At 38.8% G+C, this 12976-nt stretch overlaps 1 protein-coding gene across 2 annotated transcripts in view; it reads right to left on the bottom strand.

The window, feature by feature from the left end:
- BASP1 (brain abundant membrane attached signal protein 1) overlaps nucleotides 1-12976 on the bottom strand; it is a 51763-nt gene that overhangs the window by 15874 nt on the left and 22913 nt on the right. The window contains exon 1 of one of the 2 annotated variants that reach the window (XM_076007944.1): nucleotides 4891-6032. The exons of the other annotated variant lie outside the window; for it this stretch is intronic. The gene's annotated coding sequence lies outside the window, so the exon portion shown is untranslated. Of the gene's footprint in view, nucleotides 1-4890; nucleotides 6033-12976 lie in introns of those variants that run through there. 2 annotated transcript variants of the gene reach the window in all.

Genomic DNA, 12976 nt, shown 5'->3' with positions numbered 1-12976 from the left:
TATTGATTCAATTATCATATAAATAATCACTTTCCTTAACACTTTAAAATCTAGGTCAGAACTTGCAATATCCATTATATAATCTGTAGATTCTAAGAGCAAGTGAATGTTACTGAATCTCACAATGATGAAAGTGGCTGCCTCACACTGGTAAAAGACGCACGCCAATCAGGAATACCAAATGACTGAATCCAGTACATACAGAAGAATGTTTCAGGGAACACTCAAAAGGGAAAACATTCAAATGCATTAAAAATATGTTTTAAGTCCCAAGACAGACCCCACTGAAAACAACCTCTGGAAAGACAAAAGTCTTTCCCAAACTCCAGTTCCATCTTACTTGCTTTAGGTTAAATTGAGAGGTTGTAGCAAAGGGCCATGCACACCCTCTTCTGTTTCACCCAGTACACCTGTTTGGGATTCAATAACAGCAGTCAAATTGAAATATCAGTGAACCTTTTTCCTAGGAATATTTTTTTTTCCATCCACACCTACAAAATCATAGATTCAAACACAAAGTAAAGGAATGAATTACCAGATATCCTTCCTCAAACTTAGCATAAAATCCGGGTCAGAAGTCAGCCACAACTATTTTTTCCTATAGGATTAGAGAAAGCAAGTCAAGAAAACTAGATTGCCCTAATCCAGGAGCAATTTTCTGGGAATTAGGGAGCGTTTAGGGAATGTAGCATTGTAAAGCCATACCATCATGTAGGCACTCACCCTGCAGACCAAGCGCTAAATACCATCCCGACAGGTGAAACTTAAAAACGGGCACCAATGTAACGCCTCAGTGGAGTCCCTCTTGCAATATTAAAGCTATATAATAATACTCAAGTTACTCTCCTTAGAAAAGGAGCTAATGCCACTTATCGTATGTGATTTTTTTAACTTGAATCTTTAAGCCATTTCTGTTCAACTTGGGCTTGAGTCTGACCATAGCCACTAACTGGCTGCTTATGATAAAGACGCCACTTTTAACTCCCAGAACTGGTTATTTCACTTGTAATATAAAGGACTAAGACTGTATCCCTTAGGTCTATAAATGTTAGTGTTTATACAAGTATGCAATAATGTATATGTTTTATGAGACTCGAGCACTCAGTCATTTATTTCAGAAACGACACAAACGTCCAGCCATTGTGCCAGATGTAGGGCACCCAACGGGAAACGAGGTCGACTCCAGTTGCCAATAGATCTTTCCAGCATAAATCATAGGAAAACTATGCCCCCAAAAAGGGTGAAAGGTAACAGAGCAAATGCTAGCCTGTGGGCTGAATTCTATCAGTGTCGATTAAACAATGTTAACACGTAAACTACAACAGAAAGTCAATCTATTTTACAAAAGTTAAAGTAGAAAAGAACTAAGCAGGCTCCCAGATCCTTCCTAACGAGGCTTTCTGGGCTCTCCTTGGGATGTCCTTCAAACTTTTTGTGCACAATCTGAGATAAAGGCAAAGGTAGAAGGTGATAAAAAGTGGGGTGCAGGAAGGCAAGCATGGTAAGTCATGCAGATACCAGATAAATGAGGAACAAGTGAAACTTCAAATGTCAATAATAGAACATTTCAAGATTCCCTCAATCGGGTGCAAATTTTCCAATTAGTAGACTGAGTGTCCTACCATAGGCACTCAACCCATGTTTCCTACATGTGGTATCTGGAATTCTCTGTCTAGAAACCTATTCTGGTCTGAAGGACATTGCTAAATGGAACAAATGGTGACAGCATGAGCCTTAAGCAATCATGAAGTTGCAACAGATCTGTCTGAGGAGAGGTGTACTGTCTCAATAAGAAAGCCAAGTGCAAACACATCACCAACTTCAAACAGAAGGTGGAAGTGAAAGAAATGTATTTAACATGAGAAAATGTATCCGACTTTTACAAGCTGGCAGAACTCAGCCCCAGTGGAGCTTCTGAGTGTCCCACCATTCAGGCCACAACCAACACCCCCACAACTTCCTACCCTGTGACACCATCAAGAGTCGGGGGTTACAAATTACAACATTTCCTGACTGATACCAGGCAACCAATGTGGGACAAGCAATTTCAAAATACGTAGCAGCCTCAGATTGGCACAAGTCCCACAGATTCTATATGACTCTCGGATATTAAGGGAAAAACAGACTAAAAGCTTGGAAGGTAATAGTAAGCTATGACTCACAAGTCTGTTTCAATGGGGAAAATCCTAGTGAACTTATTATAGTATTAAGTGGGTAGATTACCATGTCATTAACATGAGATGGAAGGACCTAAAATAGATTAAATTGAACCAAAGGGTAGGAGAATCTTTGTTAGAATAGCATCTCCTAGCTCTTGCGACCCTCAGCTGTCTTTCACATCTCTGTGCCTCCAAGATTTCTCCTATGAGGGGATTATGCCACTTCATCTCTAAAATTCCATATATCTAAAACACTAATGCAATAAATACCAATAAAGAATAATTTGCACATCCAAAACAGTTTACATGCTTGGAATAATGGGTCCAAAAATATATATAAAATGTTGCTGGTTAGAATAAATTATCACGTAGCATGAAGAAAAAAAATCAAAATTATGCCTTGGATCATTTGGGAAAAACAGCAGAGGAAGAAGCAGAGGGTGAAGTGAGGTCACCCAAGACCACTCATAAGAGAGGGACCATCTACCAAGATAAAGATCAGTGTCAGAGCATCCTTATTCCTTTGGTGCCAACTTAAGTAGCCTGTCCAGCCCAGGATCTACTGAAGGAAGAATATCCAACACGGTTGGTGCTTTAAGATTTACCCTCTCCATTTTTATATTGGGCCTCTTTTTCCCTTTTAAACCTAAAATGTCTTAGGATCAGTACCAAGCACGGTACATGGTAAAATTTCAGTATGCTAGACGATGTGATTCATAGTTTGTGATGACTCAAACATGGGATTTGCAATTCTTATCGAATTAAAATCTAAGAAATAAATATTGTTATTCAAAAATGTCATTGAATATTTCATTACATACTGAAGATCCATTGCAAATTGCATGTTTTCCTCAACTTACCTCACTTTACTTATTCATAGACTTATTCTGTTTATAACATAGGCTTGAAAGTAACAGAACTGCACTTCCCAAAAAGCTGTGCTAAAATCTGAACCATCATGTAAGACAGGCAAAACGGTCTCCCCTTTACTCTGAATCAGTGACACTTAATTGCCATAAGTGATCATAATAGATTCATAGGAACCCCCCCCAAACCCAGTATAAGTGTGTACCCCTATATCACTGCAGCCATGTAGCCTGCCTGGAAAGGAAAAGGCACTTTTTAAATAAACACAAAAGGTGGATTACAATTATGTTAGCAGATATTTGTTTCTACACATAAATTGAGAACTAACTGATAAAAAAGAACCTGCTTGTGAGTCTTTTACAAATTATACTCATTTGTCATAATTAGCACTCATTTGCATACAAGATGCTAAAGTTTTCCTACTTTGTTCTCTTTTATGAAAAAATAATTTTCCCTTACGGACCCAGTCCAGTTAAAAATACCAATGCAAATGCAAAATACCAGTACAAATGAAGGTTTCCAATTTGAACACATCATAAAACTGTCACATGCAAATTCTACTTATAATGCTTTTCTAAGATACCTATGTACATCTTCTGCATAATACAAATAAAAACACTAGATATAGTAATTAATGTTGAAGGATTTTGCTGTTCCATAAAGCCTCCTGAATGTGTTAGTGGTCTTCTTGCCATTGGTGAGTTATTGTAAATGCATGTAAATTTGCTAATAATGTGAGTATCCAAGCTTTCCCGCAGCCAGATTCCAGTCTAAGCCCAGGTATTGGAGTATACATAGATGATCAAAGATTTAGAGGGTATGTCTGAAACATGTAGATCATTTTGAGAGATTGGGAAGGACCCTGATTACTCAGAATTCCATGAAGACTACATAGGAGAAAATAGAGAAGAAAGTGGGGAATTAATTTCATACTTCGCATCTATTCACCTAAAACCACCCTTACACATATAAAAGATAATTACAGAGATAAGTCCATTTTTTTTAAAGTAGCTAAATATTTTTAATTCTGGAAATTAAAAAAATATTAACAATTGACTATTTTCACAATCTTGCTAAATGATTTTACTTGCTAGATTAAAGCCAGAAATTCTGGAATTTAGCCCTTTCTTCTACAGTAGGTGTTAGCATTCTGGGCTGCCTGCTTGTTTTTGAAAATGAAGTTTTTATTGAAACACAGCTATGACCATTCACTGACATGCTTTCTACAAGTGCTTCCACATTTCAAGAGCAGAGTTAAGGAGAGTTGAGCAGAGTTCCTCAAGACAGAAACTATATGGCTGGTACTTTAAGAAAAAGTTTGCTGACCCCTGTCTAGAGTCTTAAGATGAACTACTTAACCAGTGACTCAGTCCCTATAATCAGATGAGAATGTGATTCAAATCTAAAGGATGCTGAAAAGATTAATCAGGCACATTTTTGGTTTGCAACAATATTATCAGTGACAAAGAATGTCGCATGGGAAGGTTTTAAGATTGGGAAATGAGATAGTCTTTTTCTTTTTCTTTTTTTTTGTTAACTCTAATCACTTATTCTATGTATTCTGACTGCCGGAGAGCAAAGGGACAGTCGGGTGTAGTAGAAACACAGCACATCTGAGGTCAAAACTCTGGACAAGTCATTTGACCTCCCCAGAAAGCGTGGTCCTACAGCACAGAATCCCCAAAGCCCAGAACCAAAAAAAGTGCCTGGAACCTAAGCAAGGGCTCCATCCCATTCTGCCCCACAACACAGAGTGAGTCTCTAAACCTCTGAGACTCTGTTTTTTTTCCACAAGCACAAAATATGGATAACAACACCTTTACATGAAAGAGAATTTATCAAAATTAAATAAGATAATAAAGACCTGAATGCTTCTCTTGAGCGGACGATGTGGTCTTGCGGTGCCCTTCTGATTATATCATGCCTGGCCTGCTCCGAAGTTGAAATGTTCATCTTTTGAGATGTTTCCATGCTATGAAGCAATAGCCCAGTGGCGAAAGTGAAGCTAACGAGAACACAGCTGTTTCTTATCGTAGGCTTACCCCACCCCCACCCCAGTAAGAGCTTTTTTTACTTCTCCCCAGACCTGTCTTACTCATCTTCAAGCCCTAACCTAAGGCTCTCTTCCTTTGTCCTCTGTGACTTCCTTTAAGGGTTCTAGAGGGTGTCATCAATTCAGTCTTGCTGCACTTCCTACATTCTGTAGCTCACTGCCTGTCATTTCCTGAGCTTCAGAGTCACGCACACAGTGGCACACCACTGTCCCAAGGTGGATGTCCTTCAGGTCCTTCAAACTCCAGATTTCCTTAAGTGTGGTCGCCGCTACCTTTCTCACCGATGGAACCTACCTGTTTCCCCATGTTCCTGTAAAGACTAGAACCATCATCCATCCCATTGCTCTGCCAGAAATGTAGGAGCCTTTCTGGATCAACCTGCACCGTGCCACCACTGCTACCCTGGCATCCAGTGCTTATTCTTCCACTTAAAATCTGTTCATAACTCCACCGTTTAGAGCTAGGACATAAAATAGGACCAAAAAATATTGTCCGGCCTTCTGAGAAAGCTTGTTATTCCTTGTTTCTTCTTGCTGCTGCTGCTAGACAAAGACAGCTGGAATTCCAGCAGTCGTTTGGTCGTGAGGACAGAAGTTGACAATGAGGATGAAAGAGATGAGAGAGTCTGGAAGCTTCTTCACACCACTAAACTACCACATTAGCCCTGGAGCTCAACTCTAGAATTTTACATAAGAAGCAGTAAACATTTCTCTCATTTAAGCCATTATAATTTAGGATTTTCTGTTCTATGCAGCAAAACTTAAATTCCAACAGAAAGTTGCCTCAAAATCACACCAAAAATTCAGGTTAAAATATCTCAATACATTTGACAAAATCATGCCTATGACTTCCTCCCCCCCACCCCCCTAACTAACTCTCAAACATAGAAATTTCTCAATTATTAGTGTTCAGAGTATGGTATCACTTGAAAACACCAAGTCTACTAAATGAGTTCTCCATGTGAAATATGTATTGATGCTGTAAAAAAAATAAATAGTAATAAAAAATTGGGTTGATTTGTGACATGTAAAGTCAACACAAAAATTACAGGAAAGAATAGACAAGTTAATCAAATAACACACTGTCTATACAGTACAAAGTTTTTATAAAGAACGTGACTTTTCATAGTCAAGTGGAATATCCATCATGTTAAGATAGAAGGTGTATTTTAGTCTACATGGAAAAACAGCACAGGCGAGAGGGTGTCTCAACAGCAAGTGAAAACGGAATCCTAAAAATCACATAAGAGGCCTTAGGGATGGTCTATGACTTAGATTAAGGCAGAGCACAGTGACTCGCACCTCTGATCCCAACACTCTGGGAGGCCAAAGTCAGAAGATTGCTTGAGGCCAGGAGTTCAAGCCTAGCCTGTGCAACATAGCAAGACACCATCTCTACAAAAAATACAAAAACTAGCCAGGCATGGTGGTGTGTACCTGTAATCCCAGCTACTGCAGAGGCTGAGGCAGGAGGATCACTTGAGCCCAAGAGTTCAAGGCTGCAGTGAGCTCTGATCGTACCACTGCACTCTGGCCTGGGCAACAGAGCAAGACCCCATCTCTAAAAATAAAAACAACAACAACAACAACAACAACAAAAAAAGACTTAGATCAAGTTGTGGGTTGAAGAAAAATTAATGAAGTAGGAAGGTACAAATCAAGCACAGATATACAAATGTTAGTATATATAAAAAAAGAGCTATTTACGGAAAACAAAATATTCGAGTCTAAATTGAAGTTTAAAAAAGGTAAAATGGTGATTCTAAGTAGGGTTAAAAAAAAAAAAGTATGTTGGGAAATTCCTTAGCATTGAATGGAAAGGTCTCATGGAAGTAGTAACTGCATCTGGCTTTTCAAATTCCTTATCAGTTAATCACACCCATTTTAGACTCTTGTTGGCCCCAAAGCTTGGGAAGGAAGTACCATGCAGAAGGCCCTGAATGTTGCTATCCAAGTACATAAAAACCCTGCTTTGCTACTACAGGCACATAAGAGAGGAGCAGATGGCTTCTTGCCTTTGACCAAATTTGCTTCTGGGTAAAAGAAGCCTGCAGGAAGACCGACATTTACTGCACCCCACACAGGACAGGCCCGCCAAGAGACGAACCAATGCAAGGCCAACAACAGGCGTGGTTCCTGCGTGAGGCCCTGCAGGCACAGGGTAAGGCTGTCTGAGCTCACCAGGGCCCTGGAAAGTGTAGAAGTTTGACATCTCAAAAAATAAAATAGTACCTCCAAAATATAAAAAAAGGACCCCAAGATTTTAATTAGTATGTGTTTGTCTACAGTAACACTTATGCAATTAGCTTGTATAACTCAACACATTTATAATTACTTAAATTACATTTTATTGGGGATGTGAGTGTGTGTTTATGTTTAATGGAGCAAGGCCTCCACAGTTAAGAGACGAGCTCATGGAATGGTGGTATATGAAAGGAAAAAGGAAACCAAGGAGGCCCTAAAACAGGTGCACCAATATTTAAAAGTGCTTTACAAAAAGCACAATTGCAAAGTGGTATATTTTTTTTTCAAGAGATTACAGTGTCAAGAGTCATTCTGTGCCATCTTGTTTAATGTGGGCACCTGTAAACATGCTTGTTTTAGGACGACACCCATGCTACACTGCGGGCTAGAAGTCACTCACATCCTACATACCTGCCCCCACCCTTCTGGTTTGAAAGAACACTGTGCTGTCTGAACTTTGTTTTATTAACCCTCAAGTTTATGCAATCGGGACGTTCAATCGTAGAATAAACTTAAACCATCTTATGGTAATGATGATTAGACACCATTATACTCCAGTCATGCCCAACTCAGGCTGAAACAGGTACTTTCTAACGGTGCTGCAGCACTGGTCTCTCCAATTAAATTAATGCAGCAAGGTCTACTATAGAATTAAGGTCACGGAGGTACTGGCATTCAGGGAAAATTTTTAATTAGAAAAGTCTTATCCAGCACACACAGCAACAGCATATGATGAAAAAAAACCAATCTTTTATTTTAAAGTATGCCATAATTGTTTTTCACATCAAATGAATAGATTCAGCTCACAACAGTGGCTGCTCTAGATAGTAGACATTAGAGGTGAACCAGGTCCTTTAATTTCAACAGTTTGCAAGCACTGGGACAAATTTAAGGGTGAGCCATGGGTATTATTATTCTGACAATATGACCACAGGCAACCATCTAAAAGATATTTACTAGAATACTGACTAGCATGAAACTATCCACTATCCAGATCTGGAATATTCAAGTTTTGACTTGAAATAATGACAAGCAACTGAGAACAAGACAGAGGAAGCCTGATGACCCTGGGCTATTTATTGGCCAGTCTGTACCTAACACAACTTCATGGTGGCTTAGGGTGCAAAGAGATTCACAATTTCTCTGATCACTAATATCCTTTTTCAAGAAAGAGAATGACACTGCTAAAGAGACCACAAAAATGCCAAATATTTTCCAAATCCTCTGCAATACATTTATTCCTTGAGTCTCATGACATGAAGTCTACTGATTTTTTTAAGTTCAACATGGGGCATGAATTTACATATGAAGGCTAGCACATCAACATGGCCAAACTTTATTACCACCACCGACTCACACTGAAAGAGATATAATTTCTTAAATTCAAAGGAGGAGCTATGCCATGAATGGCAGGCTTAAATGAGGGCCCTGGAACTTATTAGGCCCCATCTAAGTTGATTTCCAATCACTGGCACCTTTTGAAGCAGCAGCATTCATAGTTGGAGTTATAACTTCAGATCACTCACATCAATAGATTTCTTTCATAGTTGAGTGAAGATGTAATAACATTGATGGTTTTTGATTCTCTAAAGCAAGTAGAAACATCACAATAACATGGTTGTCCTGTATGAAGTCAAGATCCACATCCTTTACAGAACCTACAAGGCACATTTCTTACCCTCTAGGCACCAGGAACAAACGCCCTGAGATTCAGTAGCCTGTACTCTGTATGTTCAGAACTTGACTCTGAGTAAGAACTCAACGTTCAGAAATCCAAATGACTTTTATAAGATAAGTGACAGAAGACAGGATGGTTGTCAATAATCACAGCCAAAGTATTCAGATACCCAGAGGCTAAGAGGGAGCAAAAGTGCAATTTCAAAAAAGATGAGGCCCCTCCAGAGTTCTCCAAGTCACAAATATCCTTCTAAGTCTGTATCCCGCCACAGAGATGTCAATTGACCCAAGCATAGCACCATTTCTCTAAAAATGGGCTGTATTTAACAAAGTTCACCTTGGTTTTCAGGGTTGTCATGGACCCTGCGATCTAGAATCTCTTTCCAAAGCTCTTTTATTTTACAGGGAGTGTGTTCTGTTCTTCTCGGGACAGTCTCAACTGTCCTCTGAAGAAGCCAAGCCCATTGCACAGCTGGGACAAGCTTTGGCTATTGTTTCTGGCTGAAAGACCTCCTCCACATACCGCGGAGTATCATGGCGCTCTACCAGGAAGCCTTCTCCAAGAACTCTAGAAAATTCTAGAAAACATCTAAACTTTTCCTTTTCTGCAATCCTTCACAATATTTGTTCTCTATGCATATGTTGCATTGATAGTATTCACCTTACTAGTAATCCACCATTGTCACCACCACCCCCCATTTCACACATGACTCAATGACAGCTCACACACAAGCACAAGCATTCCACTGACATGGCTTTTAATCCTGGAGCTTCTGTTTAACACCTGAGTTATCCTGAGCAGTGTATTTATTCACTGTGACCCCAATTTCTTCTTTTATCTCTCTCCTTTTTCTTCTTTCCTTTATCTCTTTGCCCATTTTCTCCCACTCCAGCAATTTTTGTCTGTATTTCATTTTTAAAGGAATAAGCCAAATAGAAAAGACAGAGAAGATTCTCTGCCGAGAGAAAAAAATATGTAACTTTCTATGCAGAGTCTAGTAATTTCTAAAGGCCTATAAAAATACAAAATTTATTCATCACTAATCGCAAAATCACACATATTCAATTGCTGAGGTGAGAATGTTTATAAAAGAAATAGAATTCACCATGGAAACAAAGTGGTATTTATATTAATAGATTTGATCTCCTGAATACAGATATATCATATATTTGGCATTTAGATTTAGCATTTATAAAATATCTGTTAACAATTAGAATAGTAGTGAACCAAACAGTATTAATGCACTAGCTCTGAGAGAAAATAGTATCAATAATGATAACATAAACTCCCATCTTTAAAACGGGAGAGAGCAAAAATAGTTTTTAATCTAATTTATTTAATAGCCACTACAGGAACAAAAAAGTTTTATTTCAACATTGACATTTAGGCACTTTTTAAAAAGACTGTGATTATCTTCAATGTACATAAACACAAATATATATTCAATGCCCACCCTTCTAACAAGTCCTAGCTAAGTTAAAATAAAACTTTAAGATCTGACTTTATATACAATGGCAGTATGCTCATGAGTCACTCCTAGACCCATATGTCATTAGCAGAGGTACCAAGTAGGCCCCCAGACACTCATGGATAATTAAGCCAGAATATGTTTGCCTGATATTGTTTTCCTCATGTTCGAGGTTTGATATAATTTTTATCTACACACACAAAACAAATCAAACAAAAAGTGACACCATACAGAATCCTGTCTGAAGTTAAAGTAGATCACTCATAAGAATAGACCCTATTATGCTGGCATGGGCTACATTGCTTGTTTGAAAATAAACACACAATGTGGGACTACCGTTTCACTTAATTGTTCTGTCCTCTAGACTTTGAGAATGTCTAATGCATCATACATCTTCATCAAGAAGGTGTTAGTTGGAAATTTTTTTTTTTTTTTTGAGACAGAGTCTCACTTTTGTTGCCCTGGCTAGAGTAAGTGCCGTGGCGTCAGCCTAGCTCACAGCAACCTCAAACTCCTGGGCTCAAGCAATCCTCCTGCCTCAGCCTCCCAAGTAGCTGGGACTACAGGCATGCGCCACCATGCCCGGCTAATTTTTTGTATATATATATTTTTTAGTTGGTCAATTAATTTCTTTCTATATTTAGTAGAGACAGGGTCTCGCTCAGGATGGTTTCGAACTCCCAACCTCGAGCAATCCGCCCGCCTCGGCCTCCCAGAGTGCTAGGATTACAGGCGTGAGCCACCGCGCCCGGCCAATGTTGGAAATATTTTAAGGTATAGACTCTCACCAAATTAAAAGTTATCTTTCAGTATTGGAGAACCTAAAATACCAATTAGAAATCAACCTTATTTTACAGTTTATAGCATAAGCATATATTTGCAATAAATTAACTTCATCCAATTCCACACAGTACCCAGAATTTATCACACTTGAAAAATCATACCTGATGAAGGTTTTGGCAAGAGCTACAGTGCTTTGTTTTCTGCTAGCAGTAGACGAACACTGAGGACCTGGGTGCACGATGTTAGAGACACAGCCGTGCATGAGACGGACTCAGGGCCTGATGGCACAGAGCCTACACGACAGGCTGGCAAGAGGAATGGTTAGAGTGACACAGGAACAAGACTGGTTCACCAACAACAGGATCACACGGTAAGACACAGTCCACAAACAAGACAAATACACAAAGTAACTGCAATGTGTTGTAAATGCTATAAAAGGAAACAAAAGATCTAGATTAGAGCAGGGAGAGGAATGGCAGGAACAAACACTTCTCGCTGAGGGGTTACTACGTACCTGGCTAACCTCACCTTATGCTAATCCATAGCATGAAGCAGACATCATTAGTGTCGAGTCAGACACAAGGTAACTGAAATTGAGAAGGCGGGAGGAACTGGTTCAAGCCAATAGATACAAATAAAGGACGAGACAAGGATTTAAGGCCAGGTGAGTTTATCATGGCGCCCTTTCATCGCCTAGCATGTGGGCCAGCTGGAAGCAATTACTACAGGTGTTCCAGAGTGTTCCCTTTTCCTTTACACGCATGATCTGCTCTCATACCCAGATTTTAAGAAAGAGACAGACTTTTGAGACTAAGAGGGCTTATAAAAAGATCATTTTATAAGAACATGTTCACTTATTTAAAGATATGACCTCCACGCCCCCCAAAAAAAAATCCTTTTAAAAGGAAAAAAAAATGCTTACCTTTCTTTTTTAAACTGAGTTGTTGTTTTTTTTTCTAGACCTACTTCCACTCCTTAAGGACATTAGCAAGCTGAGCGAGTATGTGCTATTACAAGCATTGTTTTTTATTGTTTACAGTTATAATGCAATGCAGTACAGATTCTTTAAACAGATTATAAATAGGCATAATGATAGAACAAATGCACTTACACTCATTTAATCTCCTTTAAATTAAAGTAAGCCCTGACTTGAACATATATTAAGAAACACAGTGATAATACCATAATGGTGGATACGTGTCATTACACATTTGTCCAAACCATAGAATGTACAACACTAAGAGTGAACCCTCATGTAAACTGTGGACTTTGGGTGGTGATGATGAGTCCACGCATCAACTGCAACCAATGTGCCACCCTGGTGGGGGATGTTGATAATGGAGAGGCTAAGCATGTGTGGGGCAGGGAATACACAGGAAATCTCCATATTTTGTGCTCAATTTTGCTGTGAACTTAAAACTGGCCTAAAAAATAAAGTCTATTAAAAAAAGAGAGAGATGAAAACATAAGATCATTCCCACTTCCACTCATTGCAGATATGGATGTATATGAAAATGTTTACCATTCCTTGTCTTTTTATTGACAACTAAGTCATGGATAAAATTTAAAAGAAAAAAGGAACTACACAGTCACTGTAGTTGATAGTAGTTGCTAAAACTATTAATAGTGCATCAGCAAATACCTTCTTAGTCTAACTCGCAGCACTGTAAGCTCGATTTTACTCCTTTCTCAATCAATAAAGGAAGCATTCAGAATAGGGGTAT

Source organism: Microcebus murinus, chromosome 11 (genome assembly GCF_040939455.1).
Source record: "Microcebus murinus isolate Inina chromosome 11, M.murinus_Inina_mat1.0, whole genome shotgun sequence".
NCBI lineage: Eukaryota > Metazoa > Chordata > Mammalia > Primates > Cheirogaleidae > Microcebus > Microcebus murinus.
This window is presented reverse-complemented; position numbering and strand designations above follow the sequence as displayed.